The sequence below is a fragment of the Physella acuta genome, unplaced genomic scaffold (assembly GCF_028476545.2).
Source record: "Physella acuta isolate Inbredline_101_S28 unplaced genomic scaffold, ASM2847654v3 ptg000055l, whole genome shotgun sequence".
NCBI classification, from domain to species: Eukaryota; Metazoa; Mollusca; class Gastropoda; family Physidae; genus Physella; species Physella acuta.
Window position 1 is genome coordinate 181,467 of NW_026731575.1, and position 21,957 is coordinate 203,423.

At 39.7% G+C, this 21,957-nt stretch overlaps 2 protein-coding genes across 4 annotated transcripts in view; one reads left to right on the top strand and one right to left on the bottom strand.

Annotated features, from left to right (window-relative positions):
* Nucleotides 1–21,957, bottom strand: part of LOC131947207 (ATP-dependent translocase ABCB1) — a 93,177-nt gene that overhangs the window by 14,679 nt on the left and 56,541 nt on the right. The window lies entirely within an intron of this gene.
* The window catches only part of LOC131947183 (uncharacterized), a 60,469-nt gene that overhangs the window by 2,910 nt on the left and 35,602 nt on the right, over nt 1–21,957 (top strand). The window contains exon 1 of one of the 3 annotated variants that reach the window (XM_059308342.1): nt 18,364–18,508. The exons of 1 other annotated variant lie outside the window; for it this stretch is intronic. The gene's annotated coding sequence lies outside the window, so the exon portion shown is untranslated. Of the gene's footprint in view, nt 1–18,363; nt 18,509–21,957 lie in introns of those variants that run through there. One more of the 3 variants, XM_059308326.1, reaches the window with a different exon arrangement.

Sequence of the window (21,957 nt, forward strand, 5' to 3'; positions counted from 1 at the left end):
TGAATTTGTGAGATTTAATTGGCTAAAATGTGTGCACACTACAAACATTGGGCTCTTATAGAACAATGGTTCTCATCCTTTGTGGAGGTACTGACCCCACCAGTTTCATATACGCATTCACCATACCCTTATTAATGGCTGCACTGACATCTAATTGAGAATCATATGAGTCTGGTGTGTGTCTTGACCTCCGTCAAACCCTTAAGACTGACTCACTGAACCCTGGGGTTAGATCTAACCCAGTTTAAGAACCGCTGTTATAGAATGAGTAAGACTTGAAGATCTCTTTTTAGGTTTCCATATTAGGATTACTTTATAATATATTTTCTCATCTTTGTTGATTGTTATATCTGTGTAGCAAAGCTGTGCCATTTGTTGTTCCTGATACAAAGGCATTTGAAGAAAAGTAACATTTCTCTTCAGTAAAACTCCCCAAGTATTATTGTTTCCCAAGTTTGTTTTAGAATATCTATGACTTTCTACTTCTATTTTTGTATATGTAAATGCATTTGTGTATGGATGTCTAAAAAATAGAGTGTATCTCTTTGTTAAAGCTCTTCAAATAAATATTATTGTGCACCGGGTTTATTGAAGAGCTCTGCTGTCTTGGATGTTGTAAATGTATCTGCACCATAGTCATTTTCTCTTTCATGTTGGGCTTTATGTGAATGAAAGGGTGGAAGGGTTTGTGTTATTTATAGCCCAGCTTGCTTCCCAGTGCAAAGGAGAACATCTGTTTCTTTAGAATATGGCTTGTAGAACTTGGATATAAATAGATTTTAAAATGCTTTTAAGAGATAAAACTAAGGTACGCATAAACGGGTTGTGGAATTCACAGAGTCACTTCTGTAAAGAGTTTTAAAATTAGTTTTTTTTTCATTATGATATAATTCCTTTTTTAAAATTTATCAGATTAATAGGATTAAAATAAAATGACCGAGATTTTGCAATTAAATTATTACATGTTGTTTTAATGGGACACTATTATTATTTTTGTATTACAATTCCCCCATTTGAATTTTGTATTTAACTTTAAAGTAAAATCAATCTGGAGTCTGTTTTGTGATTTTTGGATTATTATTGATGATGTTTTTTTTAAATAACTTGGCTCGTTGTATTAATATTAGATTTTTTTTTTTTTTTAAAAAGGAAAAAATAATCTTTGCCAGACAACTCTACAGCTGGCAATGAATAACATTCTATTCATTTTCTGGCCAGAATTGTTTTCCAATATGCTGGGAAGCTTAAAATAAAATGTGCGGTGTGGGTCTGGTTTGTTTGCTAATATCCATGCTGCACATGGCACATTCTTGCACTTGTAAGAAATTCGACATGCAATCCTCAATTCGTGCTAAGTGCTCTGGTGAAGTAGTGATTAAATGGCAGCATGCCCCCCCCCCCCCTTTTCCCCACACCTCCATCTAGTTGTAGGACAGGTGTGTGTGTGTGGGGGGGGGGCTCCACAACGAACGACATTTAGACGGTGCTAATGTTTAACTTTCACATTGTTGTCACGTTGGGGGGAGGGGCAATTGACTTTAGAAAAGTTTTCTTTGTTTCTCACCAATTAGCGAAAAAAAAAAAACAACGTCGAAGAATTTCGACAGCTGCAGTACGTTATTCGTGCCTAGGAGTTGAGATTTAAAAAAAAATTACTTCAGCGTTTTGCCTGGAGTTAATCAAGCTTTGGAACAATTAGAGCCATTAATCGGGAACCGGTGCGAATCATAACATCAATTAATTTAAAGTGTGGCAGGTTTATAAAGTCAGTCCGGTTGCTCCCCTCCCCCGGTGTATATTTATTTATTAAAAAAAATCTACACCCCCAGGGATGACCACACCACCCCTATTCACGTCATTACTTCTAAAGATCGTGTGCATTGATACAAAGTGTTAGTGGAATATCAAACATATTAACGCGGTTTAAATATTCAATACATTGAATTGTTATCGCCCCTTAATACGCCATGCCTTTCTTATGCATCTCTTCTTCTATACTTCTATACATTTTTTAAAACACATTTAACGTTTGAACCTACGCGAATATAACATTCTTTCCCATTACTCATTTTTTTAACGAACCATCCATTATCGTTACTCGTCATGCCGGTCGGCATTTGTTAATTAGGTTACGTCACTTGGGTTCAAGGACATCACCTTTGAGTGTTCGATCGCCCAGCTGAATGATGCAAATATCGTCCTTACGGCATGTGTTTTTTTTAAATGTTTGACACAGAAGGCGGATAACTGTCGGTGCTTTGTTGGAGTGTACGTTGTACTTGTTGGAGCGTACATTGTACATGTTGGTGCTTTGTTGTAGGGCTCCATGTACATGTTAGTGCTTTGTTGGAGGGTACCGTGTACATGTTGGTGCTTTGTTGTACATGTTTACATGCTGGTGTTTTGTTAAAGGATACATGTACATGTTGGTGCTTTGTTGCAGCGTACCATGTACATGTTGGTGCTTTGTTGGAGCGTACCATGTACATGTTGGTGCTTTGTTATGAAGCTACATGTTGTTGCTTTGTTGTACATGAACACGATGGTGCTTTGTTGTACCTCGCCATTTACTTTGGTACTTTATGTTCTGCACCAAACACACTACTGTTTTGTAGATCCGCACCGGACACATTATGCTTTATATTTGCGCACCATACACATTAAAGCTTTGTAGTTACGCACTATACACATCGGTGCATTGTAGTTGCGGACCAATCACACCAGTCCTTTATAGAATACGCACCATCCACATTAGTGCTTTGTAGTGCCGCGCAATTCACATCAGTCCCTTAAAGAATACGCACCGTTCACATTAGTGCTTTGTAGTTCCGCACCCTGTTCTTTAAATCTCCACTGACTTCTCTACTATAGAAGAATTCACCTCGTGATTAATGTGGTACCAGGACCGCTAGGTGGGGCACAATGCCATTATACATCTACAAAGCTTTACTCTTTCTCTTTTAGTTAGGAATCCCGACGTCCGTTTCCCTCTGTGTCTCGCGAGTCTTGTTTCCATGGAAACGTTTGAAAAAAAATCACATTTATCAAAGAGAATAAGAAGGGCAAAATATTTCACGTGGTCAAGTCAATCGTTAAACGAGTACGTCTTTCACAATATATATATATATATATATATATATATATATATATATATATATATATATATATATATATATATATATATATATATATATATATATATATATATATATATTTATCTAAAGCCGCAGTCTTACTCTATAATTTGACGGACTTATGAGAATACAAAATGAGTTTACAATGTTACAAAGTTTTACATATATTTTGCCTACCCCATGTTATAAAGTGCCTTATATGGATTGAACTCTACATTTTGTTCACTACATGGACGTGTGTTCCTTGATTTATCCCCACTCAGTTTATCATTCCGACCCGTCCCATGCTGGGTTCGATCCCGTGTGTATCCGGGCTGGGGATGTTCTAAACGAATTGTTGGCCTCGTCGATAGAGCCAATCGATCTATTCTGATTGATAAATTGTTATTCATCACGCGAGGGCCGAGCCAATTTTCAATCTCTAGGTCCTAAAATCCCACAGGAAACAAGTATCTTTATTTTCTTGGTAAAAAAAAATACCTGCGTTCAACAAGTGTTCTATCTATCTATCTTTTGGCCTGTCTATCCCCCCCCCTCTCTCTCTTTCTCTCTCTCTCCCCCGACCTTGAGTTCGATGTTCACGTTCTATATTAGCAGAATATTTACCAAAATCTTTGAGTGTTCTCTTCTTCACCATTACGGCCTACTATCCTAACTTTTTAACACTAAGCCGTAAGCCTGTTTTCTTCAAAATTATTTACAGCTGCTTCATTTCATCAACTGAGATCTTTATTATAACTTTAACGCTGATGATTATAAATGAAATTTCCGGTGAGTTGTCTGCCTTCGGTTGATCAAAATAGTGGAACAAAGTCCCTGTACTCCAGATTATTTTTTTATGCTGAAGGCGCTCTTTTTTGTGTGGTTAATGAACAGATCAATATTGTACGCGTTCATCGGGTCGCCTTTCCTTGTCGTCGAGGGCTATTTTAGGAGGGAATGTTATTACAGTTAGACAATATTTAAAGCATTTTTAAGTTCTCTGACAATTTTAAAGATGGAAACGTGTTTTTAAAACTAAAAACTCTTCTGGGAAATACACGATCAAATTGAGTTGTGTATTTGTTTGTTGATGAAAGATTTAGGTTCGAGTCGATAGCTATACTACATTATACGCTAAAGAGAAGCCTACAAGTAAAAACAAGTTAACTAAAAAAGTCTATTGACATTTGTGCGCAATTTCCTTATGTTATCTAAAAATAGCTCTGACGTATAATGTTGGGGTGCGTTCAAGCTAGAAGAACAATCGGTTTGTAGGTGTTTATGTAATTTTAAAATTTGTGACCGAACGAGAGAATATTTTTGAAAACTTTCTTCGGCAATATTGTTCTAAATTATGACAGGAATCGATTGGTACATGTTTCAAGTCGCTAAGTGGTCTGGTTGCCGAGATATGGGCCAAAAACTGCTTTTTTTCGAGATTTTTTGGCTTTTCTGGGAAATCCATGAAAGAAACCCGGAATTTTTATGGCCTATGTTCATTCTCGTAACTTGCTTAACATAATTGCTTTTGGAACTAGTCATCGATATTGCTTCGTTGAGGAGGAGATACGACTTAAAGCTGCGGACACACATTCATCCATCCATCCATCCATCCATCCAGAAATGACGGGTTAATAAACGCAATTCTCCAGAATGGAAATTGCGCTAAAAATAAATCTGTGCATGAAAATCACAAAGCGTTTCATTTAAACTTGGGATTTTAATTATGAAAGTAGCTAGTATTTACATATCAATATTGTTTGTTTTCTTGTTAATTCTCCAAAAAAAAAAAAAAACAACAACAAACAAACAAACGTCTAAGCATCAACGGACGTTCATTCTGCCGTTTTCGTACATTTTCATCTTCAATATGTGGTATCTGTTGTCTTACCGACCTAAGGGTAGAAGAAATAAGCGACAGTGGTTTCCCTTGATTTAATTTAAGCTTGGTGGACCTTTAATAATATTTCTATGATAAGCAGACAACGTCGGATCAAACTGAAAGTGATAGTAGCCCGTCTAGCTGTCCTGCAGTTTTTCAGCCCACGGTCAAGGTCCATTATTGGTATATTGCCTCCCCCTACTCGCAGTGAATGTTTGTGTCAGGCTGTATTTATCTATAACATAGAACTTGTCAGGTTGAATTAACGTTGAGTACTATGTTATAAAAAAAGAATAAAACGGATTTCAGTTTAATCATAACCTAATATAAAAAGAGATCAATTTCGGCACATTTTTTATTTTATTAAGCCTGAAGACTATCTTTGGTTTCTAGGATACGGATTTTTTTTTTAATAGTAAAAAGGAAAGTCTGGGTCAACGTTTGCCAGATTGGGTTGTTTCATTTCCTTTTCATGCCAAGAAACCCCCAAAGCGTGGATTTCTGCAAGGTGTGCTTGTTTTTCTAAGAAGGTACAGCGAGACTTAGAACCTACAAGTCTGCGGTTTTTTCCTCTCTCTCTCACCCTGATGTCAATGTATTTGTTTGTGTGTTAACCAACCTAAGGTTACTCTAAAGCTGGGTGAGACGTAACTTCTTAGAGGTTCGGAGACCCGCCTCAGCTCGGTGTTTCTGTTTTTCTGGACGGCTGGCACTTGAAGAACAACATCAGCGTCCGCGATTGCGCACCTTTCGATTGCGCACCGTTTGCTTGAAGCCGACGTGATGTTTGTTGGCGCGCCGTTGTTGGTGTACCCTTTTGGGGGAGCCGGTGAAATATCCATTCAATCTATCGGGGATTTATTTGTTCTGTTCGCTAACATAACCATTGGGGGTTTGTGTGGGGGTTGCAAGTCTTTGGGGGTGAGGATTTAGTTTGTGTGAGAGGTAGCGAATTTTTGTAGTCTAGTTGATTTAGTTTGTGTGAGAAGTAGCGAATCTTTGGGGTCTATAGTGTTATATTAAAAGATGCGTCTTTGGTAGTGTTTTTGGTACGGTTAGCCAAATCTGATTAATCGTGCTTGACATATTGATACGTGCGTTTACCGTGTAGACTAGACAAGATCAGTATTTTAGATGACCACCTATCATTAGTTGTCCGCTATGAGCACCGAGTAGCTACTGCTGTACGTTTATCTATCATAACTATGTAGATATATAATTCTGACATTACCATATCCCCGACCATGACCTATTCTTGAGATTTACTTTTATCCCTGACCTAACCACTCCCATGATCTTGCTGTATCACTGACCCTGTAACCATGACCACAATTTTAAAACAAAAGAACAATTGTATACATCTCTACAGATACTCATTTTTGGGACCTACACAGAAAACTTTTTTTTAAATTAACTATTTCCTGAATTTTAAAGATAACATTTAGCAACTGATTTTTGGGAGCTGCACAGAAATTTCGACTAAACTACTGAAATTGTAGCCTATTGTCTACATTAGACAGCTAACTTTTTTTATCTCACTCAACAATTTAACAAAGTTAAACCAACAGAACGAGGCCCGTATATTGAGAGCATCACATATCTCACTCGCAACTATTGACGTGTGGGCAGTGGCCGCTGTGTCTCCTATTCCAGACAAAAACCAACTCTTCCCCAACTTGTGCGGTGCCACTGATTCTCCTCCCCCATCATCCCCTCCCTCACGCCGAGAGTGAGGATTCTATCGGTCAGTATTGACTAATGAAATAAATCGTCTTCTGGTCCCAGAAAAAAAAACGTCGCCCTGACATTTTAAGCTAATTGTTTTTTTGGGGATGGCTGCGGCTACTTTGGTGACCTACTGTCCCTCGTCCCCTCCCACCCACCACCAACACACACACACACACCACCATTACACTATTAAAGCCCGTTTGTTTTCAGTTTGTGCGTTGAATCTTTATAGCAAGCCCCTGACATTCACACACTGTTACACCGTGCTATCATTGACCTTCTGGACACGCGACACACTCTTATAGCATGCTACACACTCTCTTGACAGGTTACACACTTACATAACACACTACATACGTACATATCGTGCAACATACATTTGTATGTATACATACTTCCATAACAATCTACTTGCTTTGTGAATACGTTACACATAATTACTGTCACAATTGCGGACGAACCTGTACAGTGAAAATAATCATTTTAGTACACTTCATAAAAATTTAATTATGGCAACAAAATAAATGAATTCTTTCCCCTTGCATGCTCACAAACTAGTGCTTTTTATCCAGGACATTGACCTGTATGTTTACGCTTAAGTTCACCTCTTATTATAATTCTAAGCAAGACCCCCAAAACTACAGTGCTCGCTTCCCTAAGCACCTCAACTTCTTTAAGTAGTCTCGATAGCGAGCCGTCGATTCAGGACAGTGGTCGCATGGTACCCTTCGCCTCATATTGTCTAGCAAATGCTCTCATCCAAAGTGTCCACTTAAAAAAACCACACACATCCCATAACAGAGTTTGGCCCCCACACCCATCCCCTCCCCCATAGCCCGCACCCCTGGCCCAGCCCTCTGGCCATCATACATCAGTAATGCTGACAGATTATGACTCAGTCTGATAAAAACAAAAATTTCAGCAGGATCCCCCCCCCTCCGTTCCCTCACCCAACACTTGTGTTATGCGGGGTCCAACTCACGTGCTTCGGTTTGTGTATAAAATGACGAGTGTTAACCCCCCCCCCCCTTCTGTAAACGCTGTTCCTCCACCCCTACCCACCCTTACTCTCCGTGCTTCTTATATATTTCCCCCCCCCCTCCATCGTCCTTACGATCGTTAGAATATTTGATTCGATTGTTCCCCCCTCTCAGCTTTTTATCAACTCGGGCTAATCCCCTGATGTATCTGCCGGCCTGTCCTTGGTTCGCGAGTCACGTGATGCCCGTTACATATCAACGGAGCTGCACGTGGTTTTAGAGAGTACTGCTGTTTTCAAACACGCGCCGATTAATCAGCCCAGTGCTGATAATCAATAATTACCGCAATATCGGCATACTGTGTTAAATCAAGAGATACTGATAAACTGTATTTAAATCGCAAGTATTGTCATGAAGAGATATAGTTAAACGGGAAAAAAAAGCAACATTGATCCAAGGGGGTTTGGATGAATACACAGATATAATAGCTTGCTGGGGATGGACATTTGTTTTTAAAAACAAAAGACGTTTTATTTCTAGAGTTCTCCTGGAGATTCCAAGCCCGATATGGCAGCCAGGGAGTGATCAAGGACAAGGGCGGTATTGTATCCCTGGGTGGAACTGGAAGTTGCCGGTTGTTTTGTTTTAAAGAGGGCTTGCAGATAAAGTGTGGATGGTTGGTGTTTTAAAGGGGGCTTGCAGATACATCGTGGATGGCTAGTGTTTTAAAGGGGGCTTGCAGATAACTTAGGGATTGCTGGTTTTTTAAAGGAGGCTGCTAAAATAATTGTGTTGAAGGGAATCTCTTCCAACACTAGAATTAAGAACGATGAAGAAGATGGGCATTAGGTCACGACGTATAAGTATCACCATTTCTCTAGTAAGCAGACTGCCATAAAGCAGAAAACAATACATCATGAACATAAAGAGAAAGTAAAAGTGCTTTACCATGAAAGCACTGTAGTATCTGAAGAACGAAGAATAAGATGGGCATTAGGTCACGACGTATATGTATCACCATATACCATGAAAGCATTGTACTATCTGTTCATTTCTTGGGAAATGTCATTCTAGAGAGTTTCCAAAATAGTGTCCAGCCAACTTTGCTTTCCCAACGTATGCTAAGTATTGATTACAGCTGAGTGAACTCACATCCGTGTAAATTACGTTATATGTTTTCGATCAGTGTTTTGGCTGGTGTTTATGAAATCTCAACCTCGCACCCGACTGATTTCTTTACGTATGCCCAACATTGTTGGTAAATGTAAATTCATTTTATTGATTGAAATTAGTCATCGGTAACTAGGTGGGTATTAGCTACCCATCTTGTTCACAGTATGTAAGAGCTAGTTTGAACGTTGATTCTGACAGGGGGGGGGGGGGGGAGTGGGAAACAGGAAACAGATGTAGGACAACATCTTTACAGGGTATATTCGTGGTGGGCTGGGTCGTACGAGGGGCTTCGTGTGTGTGCCAAGGTTTTTAAAAAAAAAAAACTAACTTTTTAAAGTCGCTCTACATGTTGAAACTATTCCACCTTCTCACCCCTGACCTCCGCTGATATACAGTGACATCTCCCTGCGTTTTGAATGTCCACGTTTGAAAAGTTTTCGTTAATGACAGAGCTAGTATAATGATTTGGCAGACTTAAGCGTTGGCTTTCAGATTAGAGTATCGACTGTTTACCTAAGGAAAATGTCTAGAAAGACTGGACTGCAGGACATCCCCCCCCGGAGCAATTATTCCCCCCCCCCCACCCTCTCAAGTTAGAATTCTAATTCTAACTCAAATTCTATAGCTATGTATTACCTTAATCGTAATCTTAAGAAAATGACCAAAACCAAAACCAACGCGAGACATTGGTTTAAGCCTAACCTTGACCATAAATATAACCCTAATCCTAACCCTAGTCCTAACTCTAGTTCTAGCCCTAGTACGGGATGGGGGGGGGGGGGGGTAATGTCCTACTGGGCGGGGGTAATTACTCCGGGAGGAAATGTCCGGAGGGGGAGGGGTAATGCCCTTTTCCCGTCTCGAACAAAAGTGCACACCTTGTCCACGTTTAGAAGACACTAAGGCAGGGTCCTTCATTTATTGATAGGGAGGGGGGGGGGGTGGAGACGACTTCGATAGAAGAGATGGCTTTAAAGGGTCACTGGATCACAAGGATATGATTATTTAGTCTACTAAGCAGGATATATTGTGGTCTAGATAAGTGTCAATTATCAGACCCATGGACTTAGTGTTATACAAAGACTAGAGTGCATAAGTCCTTTAGGTTTTAACCATCTTTTGTAGCATCTGCATGTTTTGAAGGTTGTTTTTTGATAATTTTTTTTGTTATGTTAGAGAAAGTAAGCAACGCGCTTGTTTCCTATCAACCGTGTGAGGATATACGCACAGAGTTTTTTGTTTCCCCGATCACCCGTGATAGGATATAAGCGCCTCGCGAATTAGTTTATCGTTGGCTGCAATAAGCACAATCCCGATAGAGAGTTACCTTGTGGTATGCTACCCACGGATTTTTGGTTTAAATTACAACAGATAAGCGTTTAAAAAATAATTTCCGAAGCCGAAGCTATACCAAGGACTTTTGAAGTACATAAATTTCACAAACTTGCAGTGAAATTAAGAATTTAAAACAGCTAATATTTTTAAAATTGAAACTAGAGTCAAATAAAAATATTAAAATTCGTGTAACATAAAGATTCGGCAAACCATAATGTGAAGGATTTTAACATTTATGCTTTGTGATATAATAAAACATCTACTATCTTGTAACTAGTACACTTGTCTGCATTTTATCGGCAAACGATAAATATACTTTGGGTTGTCTACCTTACTTTAACTAAACGTAAATGGCTTGTAACAGCACGTTACATTTTCAAATTCCTAATAGTGTTAGACATTGCACTGTGTCTCGTAACGGACAGTTAGGTTCAGTACTGTTTTATCATGACAAATTGGCTGCTAGCAATACGTAAAGGTAGAAAATGACATAACTTGGATGGTATTGCCTACAGTTTCTTTCAGGTATTTCCTGGGGGAGGGGGGGTGTCGAAGATCATCTTCCGCCTCCCACTTTCCTAACGAAATATAATTTATGTACAAGATATATACTTTTTACTAGTGCCCCCCCCCCCCCCCCCCCGCAGAAAAAAGTCTGAAAGAAACACTGGTTGCCTATATACGTAAAGGTATAATATGACATAACTTGGATTGTATTGACAATAACGTAAATGCATAATATTACAGAATGAGTATGATATTGATATCGTCTATTTATCTTAAGGTAAATTATATTCATTGACATCACTTGTGTGAAATCACCTTGTTATGTTTAAGCCTTGCTAATTTAACAGAACTACAACATTTACCTTGTTACGAGCAACTACATGATGTGTTTCGCAGAATAAATTCCCAGTGGAGTGACGCAATATCCGGTGGAAGGCATGTTTTCCCAGGGTGGGGTGGGGGGGGGGGGGGTTGATCGTCACGCCTATCTGTACACTTACTTTCTGTTTTTGTACACTTTTTTTTTAAGGCGGAAGTGGAAGATATTAGGATTTATATTACCTTACCCGCTGTTACATGTTTATATATTTTTTAAACTTATGTTCTTAATGGGTTCAACAAAACTATCATAACGTAGACCGGGGCGATGGAGGTGTTCGTTTTATTATGCACACAATTTATCAGGAAAAAGATTTTATTTTATAGACGTTCTTGGGTAAACCAGGCAATAATGCTGTGTATAAATTAGAAAGAAAAAGCTTGTTTGTGCTGTAACTGAATGTTTAGTTTTCTGATTAGTGTGGTAGATTATGTTACTGTTTGACGTTCGTGGGTTTAGGATTGGTGGGAAAATGTTGCCAATTCAAGTGGGTTCATAGCCTTTACAAGCGGGCAACAGTGACTGTAAGTTAACTTTTTAAATGTATGAGTTTATGGTTACATATTGCCTTGGTTAAGTAAATGTGTTAAGAGTGGGTTTATGGCTACATATTGTCTTGACATACAGGCACCAGTGGCTGTATGTTAACTTTAATGAGTGGTTTATAGCTACATATTGCCGTGGCTATAGGTTAACTTTTTAAGCGAGTGGGTTTATGGCTACATATTGCCGTAGCTATAGGTTAACTTTTTAAATGTGTGGGTTTATGGCTACATATTGTCGTGGCTATAGGTTAACTTTTTAAATGAGTGGGTTATGGCTACAAGTTAAGTTCTTAATGCGTGGTTATTTATAGCAACATATTACCTGTATATGAGGGTATCACTGACTGTAGGTTAACTATTTAGTGAGTAAGTTTATGGCTACACATTGCTTTGATCTCAAGGTGTTGGCTAAAAAATCTGGCAGGTTGTATAAGGATGGGGGGCAAGTTTTTGCCTGTATGTGAATGTTTAGTGGGTAATTTGGCCAGTTTATGATATGAAAAAAAAGACAGTTTGTGCAATACTGGTGTGAGAATGAAGCAGGATCATTCAGTACATGCTACTACCCAGCTGTTTATGAAAGCTGCTCACCAAGAAAGTTAAAAACGATCGTACATCTGCCACTTGGGATACATGTAACATGCCAAGTTGGTCACGATACACAACTTGTTACTTGAGTTTATTTTTTTTCTTGTTGAACATATATAAAACTTGTCGCGCAAACGACTCCTTTACTTTAGATTTTACTTTTAATCTAGCCCATTACATTCCTGATATTATTTGTTTCGCTAACAGTTTTGGTTCTTGTTTTATATATATTTATTTTAAATTTAAGATTTCTTTTTAGCAACCTCAATACCTTTGTTAAGTTGAACGTTTCCTAGGTTTAAAGACAAATAAGTATTCGCACTACTCAAAGTTCGGATTACTAGATCGACTCTGATATTTGAATATAATATGAGTGTTCGCATACCTTACTTCAGCGAATGCAATAATGATAGCCCATATGCTACCACTGCGGCTTATGTTTACTGGATTATTTATTTCCGATAACTATGACCTAGGTTCACATGAATTTATCGTCAATTCAACTTGTAAGAAAGCGCAGTTTTCTTTAGACAGAACGAGACAATGACGGTCGTTGTCTGTTTTGTGCACAATGCATATGTACGTTTATGTAGAAAGGCTGTTGACTGTGTGCGGTTTGGTGCATAATGCACACCGCACCTGCACTCTGACAAAACGAGGCAATGACGGGTACTTTCTGTGCGATTTGGTGCACAATGCACAACGCAACTGTACTTTTACGTAACGAGAAAAGGACTTGCTTTGTGTACTGTGTGCGGTTTGGTGCATAATGCACACCGCACCTGTACTCTGACGAAACGAGGCAATGACGGGTGCTCTCTGTGCGGTATGGTGCACAATGCGCAAAGGTCGCAGACACCCGATCCTAGCCTTGTAGGCTGGAAAGGCAGACCGTTGTCTAAACATTGGCCCCCGTCTCCTGTGATGATGATTACAAAGGCAATTGTGCTATGGGGGCCCTTGTCATCATGATACCTGTTTGGGCAAGTGACGCAAGCGGTTGGCTCAAATGTGGGTAGGTCGGTCTTTCATGTGTGGGTAAGGGGTCATCCATTTATGACGTCCACACGCGGGGGGGGGGGGGGGGGGTCCGAAAAAAACTGACTTTTGTGGACGCATAATATGGACTTGTATAAGGAAAATAAGTGGATTTTTGTGGACGGGGGGGGGGGGGGGGGTCCGAAATCCATAAAAAATTGTGGACGTCATAAATGGATGACCCCTAAGGGTGAGGGGTGTTATGTGTGGGTATGTCGGTCTTTCATGTGAGGGTAAGGGTGAGAAGTGTTATTCTTAAAGTCTCGCCTGAGGATATGTGTTTCTCGAAGTGGCGTCTGCATTTTGTGCCGGGGGGGGGGGGGGGGGCGATCACCCATTTTTGGATCATCAACCAAGATTACGTTTCTAACCAAACAAGCAATTTCATCTCCTCATTGTGTCCCCTCCCCCACACCACACACCACCATTCATAACAAAGACATAAGATCTCATCGAAGGTTAAAAAAGCAAACTAAAAACAAAGTCTTTATGTATTTATGTTGTTCTATCACCACATCTAGGTGCAATGCCAGTTACCTCATAACGGAAAAGTACCGTGCCTCCCGTAAAACCATCTCCCCACGCCAATGAAGACGTATATGTTTCAATCAGTGCTATATGATAAGTCGGTCGTCTTATCTCAAGTCTGCTAAAACACTTAACTGCCTGCAGTATAAGCTCCTTACAGCGTCCTAGCGTCGCTTACATGTGTAACCAACAGCGTGTGAGCAACGCCTCTTACATAAGTCCGTCCGTGGGATTCGTATCTTTCACATATTTTTTACTTGATGCACGGCGGGCGAGGTAATTTGGTGTGGAGTAGTGGGTTCGGATCCCATCTGGGTGGAAAAAAATGTTCTATCTTTACAAAGATTATAAAAATGTTCTGTATCTGTTTCTACCTTTGTTGTTGACCTTACACGTGATGTCTAATTTTGAAATTTGCTGTTTGAGTTACAACGCCTACTTCCACCCCTCCCCCCTTTCATGTTAACACAACACGCAACATCGCCCAAGTATCAACGTGTAAGTTTCGCCTCAAACTTTACAATGGCCCAGTGTTCTGCTGTGTATGTCGTGAAAACAAACACACCGTGGACAAGGGGCACAAAGCTTCAGGTTATGTTCATGTGTGTCAGGCAGCTAATCATAGACCAGGCTCTTCCTCTGCCTTCTTTCTCCCGTGTTTTGATGGTCAGGCAGCTAATCACAGACCAGGCGCTTCCTCTGCCTTCTTTCTCCCGTGTTTTGATGGTCAGGCAACTAATCACAGACCAGTCGCTTCCTCTGCCTTCTTCCTGCCGTGTTTTGATGCCGGTACTGTGACATATTTAAGGTTATGGGGCAGCCTGGCTTCCTGCTGACGTCCAACACCGACCCAGGCAGATCAATCGAGAATTTTTATCGGCAGGAGTTGCCGTTCTTGCACGAGTTGCCGTTCTTTGACTGTAACAGTCGTAACTTTAAAACGTGTCATTATTTGTACTTGTGTAGTACTTGATAATGATAATAATAGTGCTTCTGTTGCTTCGGTGGTATTTTTTAAAATATTTTTTTAATAGATACAACCTTTACTGTTTTCTAAAAATGGCTTGCATGTTTTTTTTACCAATCTATTTTCAGTATACTTCCTCTGCTTATATACTTAATTGACTATTTCTGTAATTTAAGTTATTTGTAGGATACCTTAACTTGCAGAAGATTGGACCAGGCGTTGAGTTAGGACAGCACGTGATAGGGTACTCATAAGTTTTGGTACGAACTCCTATGTTGCAACACTAAACTGATAGTATACACAGGGCGGTACATCGTAGATTGATGGTATGCACAAGGTCTTGCAGCACTAAATGATGGTATACATACAACGTGCCCTGCTTTGAAGGTGTGAGAGGTTGATAAAACCCACAGAGAGACACCAAGTGCTGGTTGGTATCTGAGTTCTGGGTGGAGGTCGAGTGGATTGGTGGAGTTGTCGGTTGGGGATGGGTGGAGTGGGTGTAGCTTGAGTGGATTGGTTTATTTGTGTGTAGGTTGTGTGCAGGGTCAAGAAGTGGTAGGTCAAGTGGACTTGTGAAGTTTGTGTTAAAAGTCTTTTGAAGCCGTGTATAGAAATGTGACATGAACTTAAAGACCCTGTTTGTACACTTGTCCAATTAGTTTGACCATTCTCTTCCCTCCTTCCCAAGCTTTCTAACTTTTTTAAGACTGTTAATCACTCACCAAAACAAATCTCAAAATTTATGGACAGCGGCGAAATATAAATATCGGTGGGGTTATACAACAAGTTGAGGTATACTTGAGCAATGGATTCTGCTACTTAAGGGGGGACCGGTACTTAATTTTTATTTTATTAAAGATCAGCAATTGAACATTGTCTACATAGCTAAAACAAAGATATTGATATGTTTTAAAGATAACATATCTCAAACATGTTGAGAACAAATGTTGAACCCCAAAAAGTTGAGTTTATGTGTATTTTTATATGCAATTTTGTATGCTAAAAATCTCAGTACGTATAAGACATAATAATACATAAAGTAAAAGCCACATTTAGAAATGGTTACAGAACAAACTGATAGAAGGATGTTTTGATTAAACACAAACTTTTTAAAATATGAATTTTTTTCAAAGTCACTTAGAAAAAAGAGTCTTTGTGGAGAGACATGAATTTTAAACAACCATAAAATTTAAATAAAGAAAGGTATCATTAAAAGCTTCTATCAGTTTGCAGAACAACCTATATTGTAAAGACTGTGCAAGTTTCACTGTATTCTGTAAGACAGTTTTTAATGTTTCTTCTTTAGAAAATTTAGAGTAGGCCAAAAAGTGTCAATGCTTATTTTTGTAAAAAATAAAATGTTATCAAAACTAGGCATCTATAAACACTAAAATAAGTATTTCAACACATTTTTTGAGTACAGTAGATTAGTTCAAGTAATTGATGGGATGTTAGAGTTGCATTAGACTATTAAATATACATAGGCAAAAAGATAATGAAAATGCGATTTTTAAGTACTGGTCCCCCCTTAAGACATCGAGATCAGTTTATACTTAACTAATCCACAGACACTGTTTGACCATTGCATGTTGAGCCAATGCAGGGTCACTCTTTGACCATTGCTAATTGAGTAACTCCAGTAACAAAGTCCATCTTGTACATCACTACCATCAAATCAAATATCCTACAACACACTTTGACCATCACTACCATCAAATCAAATATCCTACAACACACTTTGACCATCACTACCATCAAATCAAATATCCGACAACACACTTTGACCATCACTGCCATCAAATCAAATATCCTACAACACACTTTGACCATCACTACCATCAAATCAAATATCCTACAACACACTTTGACCATCACTACCATCAAATCAAATATCCCACCACACACTTTGACCATCACTACCATCAAATCAAATATCCCACCACACACTTTGACCATCACTACCATCAAATCAAATATCCTACAACACACTTTGACCATCACTACCATCAAATTAAATATCCTACAACACACTTTGACCATCACTACCATCAAATCAAATATCCTACAACACACTTTGACCATCACTACCATCAAATCAAATATCCTACACCACACTTTGACCATCACTACCATCAAATTAAATATCCTACAACACACTTTGACCATCACTACCATCAAATCAAATATCCTACAACACACTTTGACCATTCAAACAAAAACCACCGTGGTTATGATTACCCTAGCTGGCCAGGTAAGATCAGGTGAACTATGATTCACAATTCCACTCTACCCCTGCATACCTTCCTTGTTGATGCAGGTATTGGATTTTAAAGCTACTGTTCGTCTATCTCATTCCTTCACTGATTTTCCTCTATCTATACATGGGCTACACAGACTCTGGTCGCTGTATATGATCTAGTGTTAATTGTCACTATATGATCTAGTGTTAATTGTCACTATATGATCTAGTGTTAATTGTCACTATATCATCTAGTGTTAATTGTCACTATATGATCTAGTGTTAATTGTCACTGTATATGATCTAGTGTAAATTGTCACTCTATATGATATCGTGTTAATTGTCACTGTATATAATCTAGTGTTAATTCTGACAAGGAGACATTAGTTTGTACATGACGACCAAACCATACCCACGTACAGAAGAACGAAGTCCATATTATGCAGACCCTTCTGTTTCATTACACCGACTTATGTAACGTGTAATCTCGCTGCTGTCGCGATAAAGGACGTGATGAATTAGGTAAATCGTGAGCGGTTGTATAATAAAGGGGGAGGTGGGGGTTTACAGAATGGGGCCGCACGCGCTTTGCACGCGCACAGTTGGTGAGGAGGGGGGGGGGGGTGAAGAAAGATGTTGGACGGACGCCTGTCATATCTCTTCATGGGTTGTTATCACGTGACACGCGCTGGGCCGTATCGTCTAAAAACAGATCCGTATCGTCTAAAATCAGATCCGTATCGTCTAAAATCAGACCCGTATCGTCTAAAAACAGACCCGTATCGTCTAAAAACAGACCCGTATCGTCTAAAAACAGACCCGTATCGTCTAAAATCAGTCCCGTATCACCATGTAGGTCAGCCTGCGTGGGGAGATGTATGGGATAAATATTTTCATAACGCGGAGGGGCGGGGGTAGGTGGTTGAGCCAGGCCTGGGTTCAAGACTGTGAGTGACTAGAGGAGGGGAAGGGGGGGGGGGGGTGAACGGCGCAGGACAGCAGTGGGTGTTGGTTGTTTGTAAACACACGTCCACTTGAGCACAACACGCGCGCGGTGGAGAGATGTGCTATTGATAAATCTCAAGTCAACAGCGATGTGTGCTGTTTGTTAATCTTCAAGTCAACGTTTAGAACATTGTTCAAGCCGTGGTTTACCTCATTGACTAATTCATCTTCTAAGTAATTAACTGCCATTTTCTTCCCCGTACCCTACATCCAGAATTAGAACAGGGGGTAAATACCAGCCTTGAGGTCCCCCCCACCCCCTCTAGCGTTGAAAGAGAAGGGTGGGGGTAACCCGCTCACCCAAACTCTGAACGCGCTGAAGGCCTGTAGTGAGGGGCCTGGAACACGAGCCAGCGTTGAAGTACATCTATAGTGGAAGGAAGGCAGGAAGAAGAGTGGAGGTGTAGACCGTGCGATGGCGTGTGTTTCGATGGTGGCGTGCTCTTCCTTCATCTAGGAGGTGAGGATGGTGTTTTCGACTGGTGTTTCTGGATGGTGTGTATGGTGTTAGCGGTTTAAAGATGTGATTTTTTTTTAAAAGAAAAAAAAAGTGGGTTGTGTGGTTTTCGTGAGATGTGTTGTGTTCAGTTAACTGGGTGATGTTGTGGTTAGGGTTAGAGTTGTACAGCGCTGTTGATAATTGATGACCACTGGATTGCAGTCAGCCGAGGGTATGACTTCTTTGACTTATATAATGTTGTAGTCATTCATTCTATTCAATTTCGTTTATAGCTATTTACTTGTTACGCACAACGCATTTGATCTAAGTGTTTCTACATTCATATGTATCTACCGGAATGGAATTGCTAGTTTCATTTAGCCCACTACGTTTGTTTTTGTTAGGGTTTCAGATGAAAAGTGTTTTTTTATTATGACTAAAAGCTCAGCCTAATCTTAATCTACGAGGAAGGAAAGGTTTGTGTTTGGAAGGAAATTGGTTATTGCTGTGCTAAAAGCGAATGTAGATTGTAATAGAGTGACAGATAGAGGAGGATCCGATCAAACACACTTCATCAGGTGTAACACGTTTTATTTTGATGTGTTGGTGGGCGTTTTTTGCTACACATCGCGTAGCTCTTCATGCTTGTTGAGTGGATTTAGGGGTTAGTTAGTTCCCACATAGAGCTAAACTCGCCATGCTTGTGGCGTGGATTTAAGGGTTAGTTAGCTCACATATAGAGCTTAACTCTCCATGCTTGTGGCGTGGGTTTAGGGGTTAGTTAGCTCACATATAGAGCTTAACTCTCCATGCTTGTGGCGTGGGTTTAGGGGTTAGTTAGCTCACATATAGAGCTTAACTATCCATGATTGTCGAGTGGGTTTAGGGGTTGTCGAGTGGTCATTATGGGTTAGGTATCTCCAATATAGAGCTTAACATTCCATGCTTGTTGAGTGGGTTTAGGGGTTAGTTAGCTCCTATTTAGAGCTTAACTTTTGATGCTTGTAAAGTAGGTTCGAATGTGAGTAGACCTATGCAATTAAACAGAACTTAACTTCATACTTGCGAAGTGTGTTTGGGGTGATTTGAAAATGTAATACACGTTAAATTAAGTGGATTATAATCAAAGGCTTTCTATTTCCTTCATTTACCTCGCATTATCACTTAATCGTAGTTAACTCGCATTGTTTTAACGCTTTCGTCTACGTAGCGACGCCACATTGTACTGAAAATATTTTTAAAAAGTATTTTAAAATTTGCTTTTAACGGCTTTTAAAGATACATGTTTTTTTCCCCAAGGCTTGACCTTTTCATTACAGTTAAGTATAAGTTGAGTTTAGGGTAAGATAACTACCCCCCCCCCCCCCTATTCCCCCCAATCAGTTAAATTTATGGGCATGAATAAATGGCTGTTATATTCACTCAGGACGCCTGTAAATAATGACTAGCCAGCACTAGTGAGTTGAGGTCAGGGACACAATGAAGGGGAGGGAACTGACTGGCAACTCTGCTCACTGCCTGACAACTCTGGCTCGTTGCCAGAAAAATATTCTCTCACCTGTTACCAGAAGAAAGTCTAACCGTTATGTTTATGGCTTAGTGGGAAACAAACAAACAATTCGGGAGGCTGAGTTCATGAGTTCAGGACCCGGTCGTATGTAACTAACTTTTTGGGAAGCTTAGACCCAGATATTCGTAACACATACACACTACGCCACTCAAACATAGCCCAAACTATATATATATATATACATATATATATATATATATATATATATATATATATATATATATATATATATATATATATATATATATATATATATATATATATATATATATATATATATATATATATATATATATATATATATATATATATATATATCGTCCGAATGGACGCTTTAACTTTTTGTATCACCCACTAACGTATGATACCACCCACTAACTCTTGCGGTACCACTCCCTCTTTTGTTACCACCCACTCTTAAACACTTGGCACCTCTCACAATTGTGGCATCGCCCATTCTTTTAATACCCCCATTGTTACACTCCGCCATGTTTCGTCAACCTGCACACATATTATATTATTGTGTTATGTGAAGACTCAAACTAAACGATTTCTCGACCGATGTTCTCTGCGCTATATGAAGCACAGTGCTAAAGCAATCGTTTGCCACGCTAGATTATTGGACATTACAGTCTGTTATTTGAGGCCCACAACTGCCCAATTAAAATATGATCTAATCATCAATATTTAAGCAGCTGTTGTTATTGTTACAAGAGTTCAACATCATTGGGTCATTTATGTGGCTGTTGGTTAAAAGCTTTTACCAGAGTTGTTTTGTTAATGATGTATGAACATCTGGTCTAGTAGTATAAGCAGAGCTAATCAAGTAGGTTTTGGAACTGTAAAGTTGGTGGCTTATAAACGTGTGGTCTAGTGATATACAAATAGCTGATGGGGTGGGTTTTGAAACCGTTAACTTGGTGGCTCATGAACGTCTGATCTAGTGGTATACGAAAAGCCGATCAAATGGGGTTTGAAATTTAAGTTGATGTTTTATTTTCATCTTGTCTATACACATAGCTGATGAAGTGGGTTTTGAAACTGTTAACTTGATGTTTTATTGTCATCTTGTCTAGTGGTATACAAATAGCTGATGAAGTGGGTTTTGAAACTGTTAACTTGGTGTTTTATGAACGTGTGGTCTAGTGGTATACACATAGCTGATGAAGTGGGTTTTGGAACTGTTAACTTGGTGTTTTATTGTCATCTTGTCTAGTTGTATACACATAGCTGATGAAGTGGGTTTTGAAACCGTTAACTTGATGTTTTATTGTCATCTTGTCTAGTGGTATACACATAGCTGATGAAGTGGGCTAGAGCCCGGTGGTCTAAAACTCTATTGGTCGACACTTACACACATCTATTATTCAAGTGTTTAACAAACCTGACGGCCTACTCGAATCATTCCAAGTCACGAGCCTCCCAACAACTCGCACCCGTCTGCCCCCTGTGTTTGTAGCCCTCGCTACCACGCTTGTGAACCTCCGGCTCATTCATCAACACGAATCGCCTACCTTTAATCGCCCCAGACACCTTATTACCCAAGCAAAGCGTGTTCCCTAATCCGAACCATCTTCATAGTCCCACACAACCTCAATGTTTTCTGTTTCTCGCCATTCTCTTCCCACCTCCTCGCCCTACGCCCTCACCCCACCCCACCTCTACGCCCTCCCCTGTACAACACGAAATACTAATTGTAGCACTGGACTTAAAACTCACATACCCACACAATGCAATTAGCTTGAACGTTCGTTGAGAAATAAGCACGTGCCCGCATCTGATTCACGTGAGCGAGTGGAAAGCGTTCCGGGGAGTTTTAATGAGAGGCTGAGTACAGTGTACTGCAAGACGGGAGGGTTCTGGCTTCTAACCCCCCCCCTCCCTATCTCCCCCCCCCCCCTTCCCGGGGTGAGAATGGAAGCTACAGTGAGTGCC